Below are 18940 nucleotides of genomic sequence, written 5' to 3' on the forward strand. Positions count from 1 at the left end.
GTTTGTTTGTGTTACAACAGTTAAGTAAAGGAGAACGAAAAAAGTTTGAAACTAAAACCTCTATGAAGTAATTTAAGTGCTTCATCCTTTTTGAAGCAGTTGATTTAGTATTATGGTTTTGTAAAAAGTGCAACAGTTATCTTTCTACTGCAACTTAGAAATAACATGTTTACTGGGGCTGCTGGGACTTGAGAGAGAAGAGCTTGCAAAGTCTCTAACTAGCTTTTATCATATCTTACATTATGGCTACAGTGCAAGTAAAGTTCTAGATGTGCCTTCCGCAGCAGTCCAGGAGTTGCAGATTGAGGAAGATGTGCTCATATTCTGTGTAAATTTGTGTTTCTTCTTTCTTAATGCAAAGGTCAGAGCCTGCAAACATCCGTCTTTCTGACAGGGATTCAAAATTACAGCTCAGACACACCAGAATGATTTGCGTGGGCAACGTAAGATCAAATTTACTGTTACTTAAGTGCCTACATCTTTTTAGCAAACTCCTGTGGTGTTTCCCCATGAGGTAAATTTATTGTCATCTTAATAGCTAGAACACCTAGGTAGCAATAGCTATTGAGTCAGTTTGCAAACATCTGTCCATTTGTTGCCTCTGTGAACACCTGGTCTTCAAATCAATGTTTAAAAAAAATACAGCCACTCCAGGCGGATTACTTAGATTTTGTAAATATACATCTACTCAAAACAAGCAGAAATCACAGCCCAAGCACTGGTTAAATGTTCTGAGAAATAATCTGCCACACCTGTCATCTGATAACATTACAGGGCACATCTATCCAGAAGTCCTCTGGGCCAAAAAGGCATGTCCCCAAACCACACCCCACTTGACACAGAAGTGAACTGTCTTGTCCACTCCAGCTACTATAGCAGCATTAAAGAGCATCCAGAGTTTGCCATTCCTGGAGAAGTGCAAGGGCTTAGCAAACTATGGTTATTCAAATTCAGAACTAATCTTGCAAATAAAAATGTTCTCTACTGATTATGCAGTAGAAAGGGCTTTCTTGCTAAGCCTTTCAAGAAAATATCTTAAGATCATAAAGAACTCTTACAGAAGCAGTTGTCAGGAGAATCAGAAGGCATCAGATTTCAGATTGTTTAATTCTGTAGCAAGTATGTGCACATTTGGACAATGAAGAAACTTGTTGCAGACTTCAAAACATTGTATGATAGACATAAGAAACCTGACATAATTATCTACTTCTACTGTTAGGAGAGCAAAGGTGACTGAGCTCCAAAATTTTAAGATGGTCTGGCTGTAGGATATAGTCAGTTTGATAGTTCTCAAAGGATTGTTATCATTGTGAGCCTATCATAGTGAATGCTCACAAAAGGGAAGAGCAGATTGTCTGCAGAAGGCTACCTTGACTAATCCTTCTCTGAACAGCTTTCAGACACTTTTAAGCCCACTAACAGCTCAAGTTCCCAAAAGTTAATTTTCATCTGGGTGGAGAATCTCACCCTAAAATCTAGTGGCTAACAATGCATTTAGATCAAGTCAGCTTTTGAATGAAGTCTGGCTACCACCAGTGAAGCCAACACCAAGTTTATCTTCAATACCACATCTTATATTTCTGATGCCAAAAAAACCAAAAAAAAAAAAAAAAAAAAAGCCTAAACTCTGTTTCTTCAATATGTCTTTCTGTACAGATACTGTATTTAGAGCAAATATCCCACAAAGGATTCTCAAAGGCACAACAGCATTCCATTTTGTCTGTCAGGGGAATTAAACCACTACAATATAGGCATGTCAACTAATCACATTTTTCCTTATCTTACATGTATAATATACACAACCTTAAGTGGGGTCATGAGTATATCCCAGATTTATAGAAGACATTTAAACCCCACAAACTGAAGTGAAAAATGGGCAAAAAAGATCAAAATTCCAGTATTTCAGCTAGCACCAGATACAGAAAATACAGTGAGAATTCTCTAATATTGATATGTTTGATAATGACAGAAGTCAAGTTGTATCAAATTTATGTGGGTGGATTTTATTTCTTTATCTATGACAGTGATGATTAGGGGAAGGACTTCCCCTCTCTCCAAGAATGCAAGTAAGGTTCCTCTTCTTCCCTCATCTTCTAAGGGTAAGTCTTGAGATACAAATGAACTAAATCTGAGCCATCAGAGCAGATTAAAAAAAAAAGCGTGGACATTATTGACGATCCTGTGCAGTTACAGAAGGCATAAATTCTCTGTCACACTGCTTAACCACTTGGATCTATTTGTGACTTTTTAAGCCGTGTTACCACGTGCTTGGTTTGTACACAAAAAGAGTAAAATCAAATGCAAAAAAGGTCATTCGACACCATAATAAAGTCACCAGCACATTCAAATCAGTAACATAAGAACACCAGTACTACAGGCTGTCAAATATTAACTGTTACTATGCTATAGGCATTTTAATGTTTACTGCAAAGCACAAAACTTGGAGATAATTCAAGCATCTGTTATGTCAACTAACAGGCTACACACAATCTTCCAAAAGAATTAATTTAAATAATACAGGAACTGAAGCCTCCAAATAGGAATTGGTGAAACACAGTCATTTTTACACCTCAAATACAGTTTTAGAATACTTTTTCTTAGTCTCTTCCAGGTTAAGAAGTTTTTTCCACCTATTAGCAAAGTTACCTCAGTAACAGTACTGTATTAGTATGAAGAGAATCAGCAGTTGAAATGTAAAGACATCTTAAAATTTTCAATGGGGTCTATTTACTTAGAAATTTACTCTCTTATCGATAACACAGATTTATCATCTTCCTAATTCAACCCAGTTGATTTGGTTCATTTCAAATAAGGCACATCTCAAAGCATTTTAATGTAGATATAAACAAATGCTTAAGAGAAGCAGCTGATCCTACATGATATGTAATGATATACTGCCATACTGTAACAGGATTACTATACCTCTAATCATGTGATATATACTATTCAATCCACAGTATGTTATAGAAAGTTAGGTTTCAGATCACAGATGGCTTGTCCAAAGAACACAGTACTCCCCCCTGCACTTTCAGAGCATGTTCTACTTTTCCATCATGCTAGAGAAACTTTTTAAGAAAGTCTGTAGGACCTCTAAGAACTGCAGAGTGAAACAAATTTCCATTACCTTTTTTTCTGGCAGCAGTCTCCAGTATCGTTGCCTGGACACATGGAATCTTTTTCAGGTGTCTGCATTGAGGCTATCTGAATTGCTTCACTTGTCATCTAAACAGAGGAGTACTTGGCAAGAAGCAGCCATTTAGCAACTTGCAAGCTTAAATACTCGAAGTTTTGTCCAATTAGTACTGCAACTTCAGTTTCAGAATAAATCAGTCTGACTCGCTTTTAATCAATACAGTTTAAACTCTCTTGACTTGCAATACATATTTCAATGCTGAAGTTTCAAATGTATCTATTGAGTAAAAATTGTTTTAATTTTGCCACTATGCAAGTATCACTATACGTGTTGAACTACACCTGCAAAAATTCAAAGGGCAGTTTTATCAATAAGAATATTAAAACTAACATGCAAGAAGACCATGCCAGTTTTCAATAAATCAATAACAGAGAGAATGCTTGAGGGCATTATAGGCAGTTAATGCAGTAATGATAGGTCTACATGGACTTGACAGCAAAAAGTATTCCAGGAAGCAAGCATGTTAATAATTCAACATTCATTTTATGCAATTCTTCAGGTCGGACATCAACTGCAGGCAAATTTGGGTAACACAGATTAAGACACCATCTCCAGCTCCACCAAAGGTTACGGTTCCTGTGTATTACTGGCTGCAAGACATGCCCTTGCTGGACTGAATTGGGAATGGAACATCTTAGCACAAAGATGCATAAAAGATGACACTAATTGTAGCAAGGGGGCAGACACCCTACTCTGTCATCCCATTTACAGAGGCAAAACATCAAGATATTTTTAAAACATTTCTATCTTTCAAAGCTCGCATCTCAGTCTTACCACTTTACTACATGTTAAGTTCAACCTGTATGTATTCTATACTGGGTTTAACAAACTGCCTGGATTAAACTAGGTAGCCATAAAAAAAAAAAAAATCTGCTCACAAAGGAATACTCGAATATTCGGGCTTTTGCAGAATTACAACTGAAAGAATTTGATGAATTTAGCAGTTTAAAAAGAAAAATAGACATTCAGCTTGGGGATTACACAGATAATTCAGTAAAACCTACTACATAAAAAGCAGAACCATGCAGTCACAACAAATTAGAAATAGGTACATGAATACAAGACTGCTGACCTGAGCCTTCAAATAGGTGCTGAAATGAGCACAACGAGTGCCAATATCAGCAGCTCTCCACCTCCCCAAAATTGAAGAGCTAGCATTAGGCAACCAGCTGCCTACACTAAGTGCTACCTGTACCTTGCAGTCCCCAAACACCTACATCCTTCTGAGTGACTCCATGTGAATGTCTCCACTATCTGTTCTATGGCTGGATACTTTGGCCTTGTATTCCCCTTCTTACACAAAGTACCATCTCTGCAATGGACAGCTACATTCCTCTCCATTCATCAGAAGCACTTTTTCAGTGCCTCCCTTTGAGTGCCACGAACATGATCCTAGCCCAGTCAACAGGATGGTCCATCAAGACGGGTCCCACTGGAGGGAATGCCACTTTGTCTGCTACAGACTTTACCCCCTTAGTCTTCGTTATATCCTCTGCTCTTCCCTGGGGATGGTGTGGGAACAACACAACAAACATTATTAAGGATTTTGTTAAACTATGCATGGAAACTGAAGGCTTTCACTCTGCTGAATGATGTCAACGGCTCCTACCACTTGATCAGTGCTCTACCTTGCAGACAGATGACAACTGTATAGGTGCTTGAAGGCATGGCTTTATTAAAAGCAATGCATCCACCATTCCTTCCAAAATGCAGCAAACCTGCCCTCTGACTGCCAATTATTTCCTGGCATTTTGAAACTGACTGGAATTGTCACTCAAGAGCTGTAATATTGTATTCACAGAGAAATTACAACAAGCTCAGCACAGGACCTTAAAGTAAACCAAAACCAGTTACTAAGACACTGCCAATTTAGTAAGACATTCCATTTTATATCATGCAACTTAGTGTATCAGTTTCACAAGTGGGAACACTTATACTACCCAAAAAACAGCTTTGCATAGTATTAATACACACTAGTTACACATAGCAACCTACTTAACTATTTTAGTTAAGGAACACAGCCACAGCTAGCTTATATGCCTCTAATCATTAGCGTCTTTCCACAGAACTATGCAGATACTTAATAAATATTCATAATATCTTCTGTAGGACAAGTATAATATGCAAGAAGCCAGGAACTCAGTACCATTTTGCAAGCCTCAGTATTCATGCGTTTTGCCATCTGATCATGGACAATTTTGAAAACCTTACCTTGAACGCAGTACAAAAGTCAGATTTCTTCCAGATCTTTATCCTTTTGATAAAGATTCACTTTAAAACCTCTTCCTTTTATATTGGGGTGAATAAAACAGAAGAACCTGTGAGTCTGAAAGCAGTAAGATGGAAGAATTGACCAATTTCTCTACTAGTTAAACACAATAGTCAATAAAATCTATAGCTCAAGAACTGCTTAAAAGCAGCTTCTAGAGTGGAACTAATAAAATACATGAACCACTGGAAGTGACCAAGTTAGTCGGGAAGTTCCTATTTATCTAAGGTAATGCAGCAAAAGATCATGTGAATGCCTTTCACCTGTTAAGAGATGAAAATATGAAGTGACCTAAGCTATACCATTCAATGGCCACTACTTGCTAAAAACCCCCACTGCCAATATGTACCACCTTCAGAGAGGTGTGAGCAAATCCACTTCCAAACCAGGAATACGTACAGCCACCTAACAGAGAGAGCCTGCATACACTTCTGTGTACACATGCATGTTTAAGTGGAGAGGATGGAAAAGTCTGGCATACTAATGCAGTTGTTTACAAGAATATATCCAGATCTTGGACTCAAAGGAAGACTAAAAGTAGAGATTCAAACTTACTCTAAAGCACAGAAACCATGACAGAGAAGCCTGTTACTAGCCTCTACAGATTTATTTAAAAGCAAAAGCAGAAACACACCTGACTATTCACCAAAATTACCTTGGTTAAGAGAAAGAAATAAAGTTGCTTTTCACACAAACATGTGAGAAGGGCTGTCACAGATAAACCCACCATGCCTAGATTGTACCGGTATATAATATCTGCAGCATGACTATCTGACTAAAGACTTCTCTGTTTTGGAGATGTGTACACGTACTACAGCATCTAGGATAATGGCTTCTTTTCATAGGCCTGGGCAAAAAGAGAAGTGAACCAATCTCAGAGAAACCAACATTTAGTTTCCATTTCCAGTATCTTTCCCTCTAGTAACTTCAAACAACAACTGCTCCACAAATTGCTTTGTTTTACTATCAGGTTCAGAATAACAGGTGAGAGTGAGAGACAAGATATACTGATCACTGCTAAGTTCTAAAACTTCTTTTTCAACACCAGCAAAGAATATTTTTTTCCTTCCTTTCTTAGATGAAATGAGCTTATTCAATGAATGTACCTTGCTTTTTCAATGCTTACTCAATAAGCAGATTTCAAGTAACTAACACCTAATATAAAAATAGCCAACAACAGCAACTGATTATGTTAAGCTATTTTATTTAGCAGCACTAGAACTAAATGTTATTTTTATGAGGAATCAAGTTTCCAAATAAAACAATGTATTTATTATTTTGGCTACTTATGTTCCTGCCGTGGGTGATTCTTCGAAGAACACTTCAGAGCGCAGGGGATCCAGGGGGTCACCCAGTTCACTTTCCTTCTCAAAGTGCAGTCAATGTTGAACTCAGTCACTGTTGCTTACGGCTTTATTCATTCAGATCTTGAAAACCTTCACAGAGCCTTACAAGTTCCCTCCTATAACTCCTTAACAATCACACTTACAGTAAAAATTTTTCAACATATATCCACTCATTGCAATTTATGACCACTGTCTTTTGTTTTCCCACTGTGCATCTCAGTAAAGAGACTGGCTTCATCATGGTATCCATTCCTGTATATACCAGATGGTTGTTTCTACTGGGTCCTTCCCAAGCGTCTCTTTTCCAGGGTAAACAAGGCCACAAAAGGCTCTCAGCATGCCCTCACAGGTCACATACTCCAGTCCTCCTGACCACCTTGGTGGACTTGCCCTAAGCTCATCAACATTGATCTTATTGGGGGTAGGGAAAACAAGAGCAAAACTGGACACAGTATTACAGATGCAGTCTGGGAACATCTGGAACAAACACCAACTAAAGGAGAATAAAGCTGTTTTCATTACTATCAGGGTAAATTGCTGACTTGTATGTAGCCTGCTGGTCACCAGAATCAGGTCCTTCTCAGCAGAGCTACAATCCAACCAGTCTGTAGCCCTACAGGAAGGTTACTGATCCTGGAAGCAGGACTTGGCATGTGCCCTTGTTGAACTTCTAAGATGCCAACAGGCCCACTCCTCTAGCCTCTCCGAGTACTTCAAGACGGCTCCCCTGCTTTCGAGCCCCCCAGTTCTGTGTCTGGAAGAAGACGTGCATTCTACTTCCTCCTCCAGGTCATTGATAAAGATACCAAAAAAAAAAAAAAAAAAGGAGGTCACAGCAGATGCTTGAGGAGCTCCAGGTCTAACTGCTGTCCAAGCAGAGTATGAACCATTGTCACCCTTTGAGATGACTCTTCAACCAGTTTTCACTTTTCTAGTCATTCCCCCAGTCATACTGTAAATAAGACGATTCTGCAGGATACTGTAAAAAGCCCTCCTAAGGTCAAAGTTAAAAAAAAAAAATCCACTGCTCTCCCTTCCACTGAATGCCCAGGCATTTGACAGAAGTCAGTCAGGCTGGTGAAGCATGACGGACCCATGGTAAAGTCATCCTGACTATTTCCAGTCACCTTTTTCAAGGGCTCAGAAATGCCTTGCTACAGAGGTTGATATAAACTCCTTATTGATAGTGTTATCCAAGTAAAGCAGTATAAAATGCTTTTATCAAGTTAAATAGAAAGTTTTCTTTATTATATAACATAAGCAAGGATGTCTGAAACAGTGAACAGGAACCATCTCTAGGCTTCGACAATTTGCAGAATTCAAATGCTCCAAAGCCTAAATATAAGAAGTCTATACATAAAAATAAGCTGGTCTCAACAAGTGAACACAGCCGAACAATTGGAGTTTCTGGCTAATTTTAAAGGTAACTGGCAACAAGACAATAATAGCAGAGGTTATAAAAGGAAAAACTTGGTGTTCATAACTCTACCTAAAATTTATTATAGAAACTGGAGGCAAAGAAAGGGATGAGAAAGGAGTGGAAAAGAATAGCAAATGGCCGAGAAAACTTAACCATGTTTCATTATGCACATTAGAAAGAATTTCTGAAATTCAGATTGCTTACATCTTTTTGGATGGTTTGAATTTCTCCCAGATTGTATTGAAAGAAAATCCACTTTACTAAGACCTTTGAACTTGAACAAATTCAGGAACTCCTGGATACAAAACCAGTCACTGCCTGACAAACAAATGCAAACTCTAGTCTCTACCAGTGATGAAACTACTGATGTTTCGCCCAAAACACTTCAGTCCCTTTGCAGTTCTCCAAAACTTATACTTGAAGCAGGGAACAGATAAGATACTCTAGCTCCAAATTAAGCAGTGAACAATGCAAACAGCCCAGCAGATGAGCAGAGGCAGTCCTCTTATCCCCTAAGGAAATTTGCGAACGTGACAAAAAGCAGAGAAAAACAGCTTGACTTGCTCAGGAACTTTCTGACAAACTCCTTACCGTGACCTCTGCTATGTAAAGTTTTGGTTTCTGCTGTACCTCACATGCCTGCAGAATAAAGATATTCTTGTCAGCAAGTGCTGATATTTATTTAAACCTGAATAACTGCCATGAAGGGAGCCATATCAACATCTGTAGCAAGCAATGCACTTGGGGAAAATCCGAAAGAAGAGATAAGCATTTTTAATTTGGTTGTAATATTGGTTTTAATATCATTTAATTGCATGTTCTTTTACTTTAGAATTGCAACATGGCTGGTGACACTACTAACACTGTAACAGTTACATGACTTCCAGTACGGTCTTCTCTTCATCAGCAGTAACCTTCCCAGTAAATTCAGGACTTCCACTCTCAAGAGTATCCAAACCATTAGTTTTAAAAGCTGATGTTAATAATCACACCTTAAAAGAACGTTCTTTGAAACATCTCAGAGTACAGTCTTACAAGAAGTTAGGCAAAGCTAAACTAACTGCTGTAAGCCCATCTCCTGCCACATGTACTTTCTACTCCAACTTTTGCATCAGTAGTTGCTTTCATACCCTCATGCAGCAAGCTGATTCAAGAAGCTAAACTAAAAGAAAATTAACCTCAGCAATAAATACACAACATACACATATCGCATAACTCGCACTCACCATGAGATGAGACAAAGCCAAGTATCAGCATGAGGAGGAAGAGGAGCACATGGTCAGAGGCAGAAGACTGCAGAAATACAGCATCACTAACATATTTAGGTAATTATATTGGAACCTCTTCCTTAATGAAACAGTCAGGATTACGAGGGGGTTCCAGAAGCAAATGCCTGAGTGCATGCTGAGGCCTAACAGGAACTCTTTGCTGTACTGTATCAACATTGAAAACTGGTGAAAAAACAAATGATTCTATGGACCTTTAACTAAAAAGAGGAATAACAGATGCTCGCCAACTAGGCAGCATGTAGCAGAAAGCTGTTTGGGTAGAGGGAATGAACTCCCCATAACCAAGAGAAAAAACAAAGCTATATTATGTATACTAAGTGAGCCAGCTTCCAAGATGTTAGGTCCACTGTTTTTAAACAGCTGCAAAGAAATAACAACAGTGCCTGCCTGACAAAGGAAGCAGATGTATCTAGTGCCCAGCACTCTCACTGAGATAGCATAAGGTCTAATGACTAGAAACCAACACAGAAGAAATTCAGAATTAAAAAGTCAGCTTCAACTGAATTACATGTTATTTACTCCTTTAAACTGCGCTGGGTTTACCTTTGTCCCGTTTCTAGGGTTTTGAAGGTGCCCTGTGGCAGCCAAACCAAACAAGCTTTATGGCTTTTCCTCCCCCTTAAAGAAAAAATTATTCCGGGTCACATCAGCCCACTCTAATTTTCCTTCTCTGAACATGGCAGTTTAGTCCAAGTACAACCTTTCAGCCACCCAAAGACCTTCTAGGAACTTTTGCTTCCTCAGCAACACTGATACAAGTCTACCGTTTCCATGCAACCTTAAATCCATTATAAGAATAGATCATGCCATGCATTAAGTCTTCCTCTATCAGCAGGTTTGGTGGGTGTGGGGTTTTTTGGTGTGTGTGGTTTTTTTGTCTGTTTGTTTGGGTTTTTTTAACACATTTCAGAATTAAAGAAAAAAACGCCTTTTACGCAGTTCAGGAAAAAGCACTATAGACTAAAGCTTCTTCCATTCCCCACCATCTCTTCTCAAGAAGGGATACAACAAGAGAAAATGAGTTTAAAGAAACCATATGTCAGCAAAAATGAGGAGAAAGAATGAAGAACAATACAAAGAAGCTTCATCCAAGGAGAGGATAAACACTAAGTGGAAAGAATCAACAGTTCTGAAATTAGAACAAAATAAACTGTGCAGAAGAAAGCTTGCTCACAGGTAGTCCAGGTTCACCAAATCTTTTTGTGCTAGTGATAGCTTAAGACAATTACTAAAAAGAAGATACCAATAAATAGCAGAAAAGGAAGGTGGAGATTCCAATACAGCGTTCTAGGACCATCACTTACTTCAGAAAGGCTCCAAGCACAAATCTGAGTGTTCATGACAGATCTAAGCTGTCATGTTTGCTTTGTGTGCAAGACCTTCTGTTTTAATCAGCGCTTCAATAAACAAACAAGATCTATGGAAGAAGGGACAATATGGGGAGACACATCAAGAAGTTTTCCGCATTAGCTTCGTATTCTTTGTGAAACTGATGACATAATGAGGTTCCAAGTCTGGACAAACCTTAAGACACTTCAAAAAAATTAGTTCTTACAGAATTACTACCCTATGTTTTCGTTTATACAAAACATTTTTTAATCTGGTAACCCTGAAAACAACAAGAGTGAAAAAAAATCACTTCAAGTAGTAACTGGCTAGTACTTTTCCTCCATGGGCCTCTACTTTCCCTCTGTACAGATTCAGAAATACAGAAAACTTCAGATTGAAAATAGCATGGTCATGAAATATATCTGAGAATATACAGTACTTCTCAGGGAAAATATTTTCCACATATAAATTAATAAAGGGTTTAAAAAACACAATTTCAGAGTATGTTCTCCAGTGACATTTTTCTGACCGTGTTAAATTCTATTCCTTGCCATTGGCAAGAGAAGCACACAAGCTCATTTCAAGAAACTTGAACTATAATGGAAATTCATTTCTTCCCCCCTGACTCTGTAACAGTCAAGCCCCATTTCACTTCATGGTAACAAAAAAAAAAACCCAAACCCCACACCCAAGAAAAACAACAAAAAAACACCACAGAAAAAAAAAAAACAGAAATTGTTTCGGCAGTAACTTTAGTCCCCTTCCCTCCAAAAGTGAGACATTCTAAGTTGACAGCATTCCTTTTTTTTTTTCTTTGAATTACATCAATACTGCAACAGTAGTCAAAACCACATAGTAAGCTGTTATAGTTAACAACAGCTACTATTTTGAGTTCACTGAATATTTTAGAGAAGTTCTTCTCTGGCCTAGGATTGTTTATGTTTAGTGCATTCCAGTTAAGAAAATGAAAAGTCATCCTATTAGATTTAGTATGTTACAAGCTAGATATTGATCTTCAACAGCTCTTAAACTTCATAAACCTTACACTCAAATATAGTAAAAAAACATATAGAAGCATAGACATGGTTCACCATAAGTCAAGCCAAAGGGGAAAGAGAAGTGAAATAAATTCTATTGTTTACTATGATATAAAAGTAGGATACAAAACACCAATGTCACTATGGCAGAGTAACAATGCTTTTCTTCCACATCAAACACAAGCCTAGTTATTATTTCATTTTTAAAACACAGGAAAATGGTAAACTATAGCTTCTACCATTCAGAAAAAAACAAATGAGCTCTCAAGGCCCGCCTACAGAGGAGACTGCAGAGCTATTTGACTCCAGCAAACATTGTGAAACATTCTCTTCCCGATGCAATTGTCTGCAAAGGCGGTATGCTCGCCTTTTCCGTGATCCCACAAATGACTGCTAAGAGAGAGTCACCTGAATCTGCTGCTAGTTTCTTTACCTTGTAAGAGATGCACATAATCTAAAGGAGTGTTGGTTGGATAACCTCCTGCAAAACAAGTAATTGCTATTATTAAATCACCTTTTAAAAGACTGAATGCTACAAACTTCTGGGTTATCTTTCAAACAGCAGTTCGATTGTGGTGTACTTATGGAGGATTTACAGAACAAGTTTCACACACCCCTTCTCCCCCAGTATTAGCTCTAGCTATTGTTTTCACAAGTTTGTTTTCATTTTGTCTAAGTATAAAACCTCTACTATTTGAAGTTTTATGCACAACCTCCTACTAGTTTTGAAAAAGTGCTCCTTAGAAATGTAACCTAGACTTTGGATGATTCCAATAAATTTGTCTACCAGCCTAAGCAATCAGTAAGGGAAAGAGCAGGAAATAATAAATCCAGATCAAGTATTGGATATTTTATTATTATTGTTAGTAGTACAATAGTATTTTTCACATTTACGCCACATAAAAGAACATTAAAAAAATCATCATCTCAGAGAAAAGAAAAAGTAAAACAAAAAAATCCTTTGCCATAGTATGTTTCCCAGAAAAGTGGTAAAGACAGAAAACACGACAAGCTAGTAAATGGATAAACATCACATCTGAGGAGTCAGTTTGATATGCATATAGGCAGTAGTCCCACAATTACTGGATAACACTCACTAAAGATGCCTGTAAATCCCACCCGTAATTAGACATTGTTAATAATCTCATTAGAGGCGTCACTTTGGTTCTTACTGATGACACCCGAAGTGGGGCGTTTGTGAGTCTTAACAGACTGTACTGTGCACTGGGGCTGTATTGAGACAGATGAAGCTTCTTTGCCATCTAAGATGTAGGACTGATCACTACCTAGGGGAGTCAACCTCAGGTCTGGATTCAAGTTTTACAACAGCTGAAATAAGAACAGCACTTCATGTTTGTCTTGAATACGCACACCAAAGAAGAGCACCCTTTTCTTGAAAAATCAGCTATAAGTAATTTCTGTCAAATGTCCCACAGAGAATCAAACCTAATGTTAGACAGTACAAACCAATGCCTGCAACTAGTACTATATCTGAAACGAGGTCTTGTGCACAACCTGGTATGCAGAGCACCTTTTGACCAGAATGAGATTTTGCTGTTCAGAACTAGAACAAATAAAACAAATATTACTATACTAGGGAAATGGAGAGTAGGAGTAGAAAGGACACAGAAAAACTGAGTAACATCTGTGCTAAGTTCACTTTTTGTACCTTTACAGAAGCTCTCTGAAGTCAGTGCTTTGAGTATAGGCCCACTTAAAATAGAAGTAAAAGGAACAATTTCTTTAGCTTTATACACTGAAAACTGAACTCTCGGAACTCAGCTTGCATTACCACATAGCTTCAGTACAGTACTTCTCATCGGAAAAGTTTCAAAGCACATTAGAGTCTCAGTAGCTTTTCAAGGTCACAAGGGCGATTACAAACACAAGTCCCTGCCCCCTCCAATTCCTAATCCACCACCCTCAAATCCAATCTAGCTGTACTCCACAGGCTTCAACACATCATTCACTTTCAAAACCGTCATTCACTTGTCTAAGAATCATGGTCTGAAACTACCAGATGTGGTACCAATGCATATTATAGTATGTATTAGAAAAGGCTACAATACACATCAGAGGCAACTTCACACCTATCTATATTTATCTGGAGGTGGATTAATAAGCAAGCTGGATACTCTCAAGAATTTCATCTATCCTATGGATAAGATATTTTTAGCATCCCTTAAAAAGCTGCTGCTAGGAATATAATTTCCTACTTCTAGATATGTTGCCTGAAATGTTGAGGGGAGAAATGCTTTTAATTCTTCTGGAAGAAATTTAAAATACTGGTAAATTGTGCTGGTTTGACTGAAAACAAGTTAATTTTCTTCATGCAGTTAGAAACCTTCCTTTTCCATAGCTAGCACGGTCATTATTTGGACTTAGTTTGAGAACAAGAGATAACACCCCAGCAAAGAGTTAATGTTTTTAATTGCTCTGGTCTGAGAGCCAAGGACACTCTGAGGCTCTGCCCACAGGTGTGAGGCATCGAGGAAGTGCCCTTTGAGGACAAGTGCAGCAGAAGCTCAGCTATGCTACCAAAACCAACTTCCCATAAAGAAGAGCAGGACAGATAGAGCCCCAAACACATAAAAATACTTTCGGAGCTCACAATACAGTATACCCAGAAAACCCCACCACAAGACACAAAGCCACAGGAACTCAGGCTTCATAACCTGTTGCTCACACAGCTAGTTTCATTCTTGATTAACTGAAGTAAAACCATGAAAGAACTATTTTCCAGAATTCATTGTAGTTTTAACACCAGTCATTTTCATACACATTTTCAAAACTAGGGACAATAATTTGGGAAGAGACTAAGTTACCAGTTGAAATAAACAAACAATCCTTACTTTGACAGCAGCAGGACAATTTCTGCAGTCCAGACAACATCACTTAGGAGGCAAGAGAAAGCAGAATCCAGTCCCTCACATAGCTCGACACCCTTTGCAATGCTCTATGGTGCCTTTTAGAGACCCAGTCAGTGCATCTATATTAGCACTTTAGTTTGGATTAGGAGGGCACTTTTGAAGAAAATTTGTGTCACCCCGCTTACCGTGCTTTGGTTCAGATCTCAGAAAAGTTTCTGAATGCACGATCTAGACCTCTCTCAGATAAACCTAAACCAAAACTCTGGGAAAACACCTAATAACCCAGTAATGTTTGGAGTACACGCAGTCCACAGAACCAGACTACAACTAGTGCAAAATAAAGCCCCATGAAGCACACACATTGTCAATACTGGGTCTGCCTAACTTACTGCTTCACTCTACAGTCTTCAATTGCAGCATACTGCTTGCTAATGTAAATAAAAATCAATGAGGCAGATACTGCTCATTCATTTAAGAGAGTCTCAAGCAGCAGTAACTAAACCCACAGACTTAACCTGCCAACGCACATATCAGAGTTAAAAAGGAGGGCTGCACTGTGAATTTGAGTGTTCCTTTTCCTGGAGTAACTATAGCAGCCGTGTCTCACCACTCATCCCCTATCGCTTCCACCCCTTCACAGTCAGGAGTATCAAAAGCTAGTGGGATATATCTAGGAAAGTTCCCAGAATAAAGTTTTGGAAAAAAACCCAAAAAACAACAACAAAAACAAGCAAACAAAACCCCCACAACACAACAACAACAAAAACCAAACATACCACATACCAACAACAAAACCCAAGATCTACACACTTCATACATCACCAACATTTACTGTTTTATAGAGCTTTTTAAATAACACTGAAAACGCAACTCAATAACCCACAAAGGCTCCACTGTAGCTGGTGATAGCAAAGGAAGAGCAGCATGTGCTCAATAATGCTTTATATTACTTGCACATCAGCTTAACCAACAAAGCTGCACAGATAAGAGGTTTTTTTGTTTTTGAATAAGCTGACCAACATAATATTCATTGTTTCAGTTTTCTACTTGAATCAAAATATCAGTTCTTTACAAATAGTTCCATCATTTGAGATTTTTCTCTCCAGTCACCAATTTTTATTTTGCTATACAAAATTTAAATACAAGGTAATGAGTTTTGAACAAATAATACCTGGCTTTAGCAGGACAGACCAAAGTGATATTGTATGAATGAATTACAGTAAAGCGTTACCTCCTCTATTCAACAAACCATCATCAACTTACTTCATTACTTCCTTGATAAAAACAATTAATTCATATACTAACAATGCAGAGCCACGTTTGGTTTACATTCAGTAAAGGTCAACTCCCTACACTGGGCTGCAGTCACAGAAGTGGGATTCTTGAAAACAACATTTTCTGTTAACATGCTAACCTCTTGAAAACTGCAAAGATCAACGCTTTCCTTTGTGACTTAACTGGAAGTTTGTGGCCATTGACTTGTCATCACCATACACACTGAAGAGCCATCTTAAGCTCTCTCCAGCCTAGTCTGAAATATCCTTAAGAGAAGTTTTTCTGAGCTGAATTCCTGTTAACTCTTGTGAAAATAGAGCATCTAGTTGTACTATTTATTCAAAAGAAAACTCAATGAAAAGGTTATTTCCCATCAAAGATGCAGAGAACTTATGCCATGAGATAGCAAGGTACTAGCATCATAAAGTGACACACTGAGGTAATGTTAAGGAGAAACTAATGGTGCATGGAGAAAAACAGTTGCGGGTGACTTATTTTTCCTAGCAGAACAATACCTGGGCCTGAATAATTTACTCTTAAATTATAAGAAAGGCTGTTGTCCGCTGAGATACAGGGTTTTTTCCCTTTCATCATTTTCTACATTAAAACATCATTCTGCCTTCTCTCCCAACATAAGTTTTTTTAAGAGCCAAAAGATTAAATTAACCTACACCCATTGGCAAGCCTCAGGTTTCATCATGCCAATAATTTCTCAAGAAGCTGAGATGAGATGAACCTCTCATCTCAAGAAACTGAGTTGAGCTACACCAGCTCAGTTATTTCTTACCATCTCATGCAAAGCTTTTCAGATCAGTTTTCTTTTCGAGTGACACTCGCTAATTCTTCAGAATTTTTATTTGGCTTTAGCACATGATACAGATATAAATGTGTAAGATATATTTACCAGATTTTAAGCGGTTTGATCTAAGTTTCCCATGCCAGGTATCTACCCAGGACTGAAAGATGTCAGCCAGACAGCTGAGGAGTTTGCAATGTCTATTAAAGAAAAAGTTTTCACTATCTTTTTGGAAACTCAGCATCCTTGTTCTTGCATCAGGGACACATCTTTTACTGTGCATGCAAACAATTATTCCTTTCTGGGCTTTTATAGTCTGATATTATTTGAATTTGGATGGTTTAAAAAAAAAATTAAAAAATTAAGAACCTGCACTGACTTGACCAGCTTTTGAAATTAAATTCCCTGAAGATTATATGCATACTAGTTATGCTGAAGACCAGGACTAAACAGATCCCTCTTGAAGTTTCATAAAACATTTATCTTGCATTCACACTGCTAATAGACAGTGAGAATGAAGAAGCCACAGTTCATACCCTATACATCTATAAGCCAAATATCGAAGATAATCAAGCATAAACTGAAGCACACTAACAAATAGGGAAGGTACAAAGATAACAAAATTTTTTACTTTAACAGTTTGCCAAAGAAATCACCACTGCTCTCCTCCAGTTCACTGAGAAGACCAATATTCAGATCAAATCACTTGGGTTGCTAAAAGGCCCAAGGATCTGAAGTACACTTCATTTTCACAGAGAAGTGAAGAGAAACACTAGTGCAGCACTGAATTCAGAGAGAGGAAAAAAGGTGCTACACAAGGTGACAAGAATTAAAAAATATAGCATACTTGATACAATTAAGGTGGTGAGGGATATTAGGGAAAAAAAACAACTATGGACACAAAGATGTACATGATTTGTTACAGTAATCGCTCTTCACAATCCACACGTGGAATCTAGAGCTCCAATTCATTTATCGAAGCCTTCCCATTCACTTGGAAGAGACTGTGCTTGCAAAAACATGAGGTTAGCTAACTATCTCCTGGTGCTGTCTGTAAAAGATCAGCTATTTACCTCTTAATAAGCTACAGCAGTAGGGCCTACATGTCCTACTGGACTGATGACCCAAGACACTACTGAATGATCATTTCAATTTTCAGTGTTTTTTGGAAGAAACAAAAACAACTAGTAAACCAAAACCAACAAAAATCACATCAACAAAACCCCCCACATACCTCCCTAGGAACGTTATGGTCGCATTTAGCTACCATTTGGCATTTAGCTAAGTGCGCTGTGGTTTGCTTCATTCAAAATGGACGGTACCCTCTGAGCAACACTGTTCTACGTACAACCGCATCCCTTGATGCAGTCTAAAAAAAACCCTGCTCCAAAGAGTAATATTCATTATTATAATACAAACACTTCACAGGCAGATTTTTACATCCAATATTAAGAGCGGATTTTTACCACTTTTCCTTTTTTGGAGGCAACACATTCATGTGAGAAATATTCACTACTCTCAGTCGCCCACTGAGAGCAGTAGTTCTTCACACTAAGCACATTAAAAGAATATGTTCAACACACAAATTTCACAAGCTTTAATTTCAATTGTGATGGGTCTACCTTTCTGGAAGACAAGGGTCTCAAGTTTAGTAAGACAGAAGCATACATTAGTGATCGCCATTGGAAAAGTATAAGTGAACAATGGTAATTCCACTCCAGAGAAAAGGAGTGAACTGGCTTATCCAGGATAACTACTATGAGACTGCTCTTTTGTTTCTCTAGTTCCATAACTCACTAAGCGACCCCCTCACAGCTACTGCAAGAAAAGAAAAATAGGGTTTATACACTCTCTCTACAGCCCTCTCCATATTACATTAATTTTGTTTCCCTCATCTTGATGTTATGTGCCTTAATTAAATCAACATATCCTTTATAACAACCTCCTCTAAACCAGTGCCAAACAAGAGACGAGGGGCTTTGTAAATACGTAACACATACTATCACAAACCTGCACAACATGGGATACACAGGTGCAATTTTTCCTCATTTCCACCTGAGCCAAACAGCTTTCCATTCTAAATGTATCACCTTTTCACAGATCTCTGGCCCCCAAA

The 18940-nt window shown here is 38.1% G+C and overlaps 1 protein-coding gene across 9 annotated transcripts in view; it reads right to left on the reverse strand.

Moving 5' to 3' along the window:
• PPM1B (protein phosphatase, Mg2+/Mn2+ dependent 1B) overlaps positions 1 to 18940 on the reverse strand; it is a 59767-nt gene that overhangs the window by 38189 nt on the left and 2638 nt on the right. For 5 of the 9 annotated variants that reach the window (XM_065631081.1, XM_065631078.1, XM_065631080.1 and 2 more), the window contains exons 2-3: positions 5405 to 5519; positions 3125 to 3474 (exon numbers count right to left, since the gene is read on the reverse strand). The exons of 1 other annotated variant lie outside the window; for it this stretch is intronic. The gene's annotated coding sequence lies outside the window, so the exon portion shown is untranslated. The remainder of the gene's footprint in view (positions 1 to 3124; positions 3475 to 5404; positions 5520 to 18940) is intronic. 3 more of the 9 variants (XM_065631075.1, XM_065631073.1, XM_065631076.1) reach the window with 3 other exon arrangements.

This window comes from Caloenas nicobarica, chromosome 3 (genome assembly GCF_036013445.1).
Source record: "Caloenas nicobarica isolate bCalNic1 chromosome 3, bCalNic1.hap1, whole genome shotgun sequence".
NCBI classification, from domain to species: domain Eukaryota; kingdom Metazoa; phylum Chordata; class Aves; order Columbiformes; family Columbidae; genus Caloenas; species Caloenas nicobarica.